Source organism: Gossypium hirsutum, chromosome A01, assembly GCF_007990345.1.
Source record: "Gossypium hirsutum isolate 1008001.06 chromosome A01, Gossypium_hirsutum_v2.1, whole genome shotgun sequence".
Lineage (NCBI taxonomy): Eukaryota > Viridiplantae > Streptophyta > Magnoliopsida > Malvales > Malvaceae > Gossypium > Gossypium hirsutum.
This window is the reverse complement of record NC_053424.1, coordinates 110,997,354-111,000,460: the sequence shown is the minus strand read 5'-3', so window position 1 is coordinate 111,000,460 and position 3,107 is coordinate 110,997,354. Positions and strand designations below refer to the sequence as shown.

The following is a 3,107-nucleotide window of genomic DNA, read 5'->3' as shown; positions in this document are numbered from 1 at the left end:
GGTGTGTAACGTGTATGAAGGCACAGGGACCAAGTCTGGAAATAATCTAGACCCCAAAACGCAGCACTGAGGCATGGACCAAAATGCAAACACGCGCAAACAATCGGGCCGAATTTTAAAAACGCAATACGAATAAGAGGCGATTTGCACCCAATGTAAAAGGGGAAGGACCGATAGTGCAATAAAACCCTCACCGCCCAAAACACGCGGGTCATAGGAACCATTGGGTTTCTAGTCGAGACGATTTAGCTTAAACGACACTGTTTTTGAGCCACCAAACAGACTCTAAATAGTACCATTTTGTGTCTTTCCTTAAAACTAAAAAGAAAACCCTAAGACTAAGATTCTTGGTTCTTTTAGAACCAAAAGCAAAAAGAAGCCATACGCCCCCTTCTCCACTCGGCCGAATCCAAGGATCCGTGCAGTCCAACCGCCACTACTGCGAACAGGGGAGAACCGCATGTGCGCCTCTCGCTTGGAACATTAGCCTAAAGGCTATCGATTTCGGCCCCTGAAATCCCATCTCCGATTTCAATTTTTAGCGAAGGAGATGTGGTCTCCGATGGCTCATACGCGAAGGTAAGTCCCCTCCTCTTCGCTTTATTTACTTTCGAGAAAAAAACACAAAACAAAGAACAATCGAAAGAAAAAAATAGGAACGCCCGCAAATATAAATCGAAAAATCACCTTCGAATATAGGTGGTCTTCTCTTTTCTTGTATTGCCTTTTTGCGTGTGTAAACGATTACAAGGATGGAACTTTCGGCTTTATAGCCGAAGAAGAAAAAAAAGGAAAATCAAATCGATAAAAAATACAATATTTTCTTTTATTTTCATTTGCTGTTGTGTTTGTTTGTCTTCTTACAGGTACGGGTGCGTGCTGGTGTATGTACGGGAGCCATGCTGATGTACGGAGGATTGGCGTGGTTGCTGGAGGCGTTGTACGGCGCCTGGAGGCTGCAGAGGGTTGTGGCGCAAATGAGGGAGGGATGACCTAGGGTTGTGAAGTCTTTTGGGCCACTTAGGTTCATTTTAAGTATTGGGCCACTAGATTTGGGCTAGAAGGACTGTTTTGGGTCTTTGGGCTTGATAGGACATTAATGGACTGTTATAATATTTGTTGGGTTTTTAATATACATATTTATTTATTTATTTATTTATTATATATTTGGGTTTCTAGTGGGCCTGGGCAAATTTGGCCTACTACAGCTGCCCCTCTTTGCTCATTATCGTGTAACGAGAATAGAGAAAAGACTATAAAAAGGACCAAATTTGCCCGGTCTGGCTAAGTCTCAAAATCTTGATCTACATCTTCCCCAAAGGTATTCTGATGTCTTCAGGGATGTCAAATTGGCCATCCTCAACTTGTTTTTTGAAAACTCGGGAACACCAATCTGTTATTTTCGATCTGCTCTCTGCCAATACAGAGATGCCAAATCTGTCATCTTCGATTTGCTCTCTGTCAACACAGAGATGCCAAATCTGCTATCTTCGATCTGCTCTCCACCAATACAGAGACGTCAAATCTGCTATCTTCGATCTGCCCTCTGACAATACAAAGATGCCAAATCTATTATCTTCGATCTGCTCTCCGCCAATACAGAGACGCCAAATCTGCTATCTTCGATCTACCCTCCGCCAATACAGAGACGCCAAATCTGCTATCTTTGATCTGCCCTCCGCCAATACAGAGACGCCAAATCTGCTATCTTCGATCTGCCCTCTGACAATACAGAGATGCCAAATCTGTTATCTTCAATCTGCTCTCTGCCAATACAGAGATGCCAAATCTGCTATCTTCGATCTGCCCTCTGCCAATATAGAGACGCCAAATCTGCTATCTTCGATCTGCCCTCCGCCAATACAGAGACGCGGCCAATACAGAGATGCCAAATCTGCTATCTTCGATCTGCCCTCTGCCAATACAGAGACGCCAAATCTGCTATCTTCGATCTGCCCTCTGCCAATATAGAGACGCCAAATTTGTTATCTTCGATCTGCTCTCTGTCAACACAGAGACGCCAAATATACTATCTTTGATCTGCTCTCTACCAATACAGAGACGCCGAATCTGCTATATTCGATCTGCCCTCCACCAATACAGAGACGCCAAATCTTCTATCTTCGATCTGCCCTCTGAAAATACAGAGACGCCAAATCTACAGGATTCGCCAATGTCGCTATACTATTTTTTAAAGACATGATGTATAGAATGGGTTTCCTATATCTGTGTATGTCAAATAACTAGGATGCTATGATCGAGATGAATCAAATGTCCCTAACTAGATATGGTGTTTATGTCAAATAATTAAAATGCTATGATCGAAATGAATCAGGTGCTCCTAACTAAATGAATGATTATGAATGTTGAAATGTCATAAGAGTGATTTCTTTTTAAACGCTTAAGGTGTCTTTACTCATAATTCACCCAATTTCTATCATTGATGTGCTATCACGCCCTCTTGCTTAGCCGTTATCTTTGACAAAAAATTGAAGAAATAGTCACAATTAAGACTCTTCTTTTTCGAATGTTTCCAACTTTGAACCTGGTTAGTCCTGACTAGTGACCTTGTTTCAGGTCATTGTACTATTTAGATACTTTCCAGAGTAATATGCATAACATCTTTTGTGTGGATATTACATGTCCAAAAATCGCGATTTCAACAAAAATGCTCGAAAAATATTATCATAATGGACAAATGGAATTTTATTAAGCAAAATTTGATGTGAATACATAGGATAACGAATCTAATAAGGTGCAAAATAAAAATGAGAAAAGAGGTGCCCCAGATATCGCAGCACGAGTTTCACTATTCCAATTTCTCAAAGGCTCCTTCGAACCAAATGTGTATTCAGGAGATCCTGCGTATTTTGTTGGTGCTTCAAGGTGTACTGTTCTTCTGTCTTGTTGATTTTGGAAGGAGAAGACTACCATATGCCCCACATTCAAAATTTGAGCTGCCCGTTTTTGGGTTTTCAACTCAAAAGCTCATTTGGTTCCAAAGTGCCCTTTGCGGGTTTTCACTCTGGCCTCCCTTTCTTTAGGTAAAATACTTCTTGACTGAATCCAAATTTACAGGGTTGGGCAAGTTTCTACTGTTCATCTCG

The 3,107-nt window shown here is 41.4% G+C and overlaps 1 long non-coding RNA gene across 1 annotated transcript; it reads left to right on the top strand.

Moving 5' to 3' along the window:
• The first annotated feature begins 294 nt into the window (after window positions 1-294).
• LOC107925410 (uncharacterized) lies at window positions 295-1,151 on the top strand. The gene is made up of 2 exons (XR_001691965.2): window positions 295-579; window positions 867-1,151. It is a non-coding gene; the product is annotated as an uncharacterized lncRNA (long non-coding RNA).
• The last annotated feature ends 1,956 nt before the right edge of the window (window positions 1,152-3,107 follow it).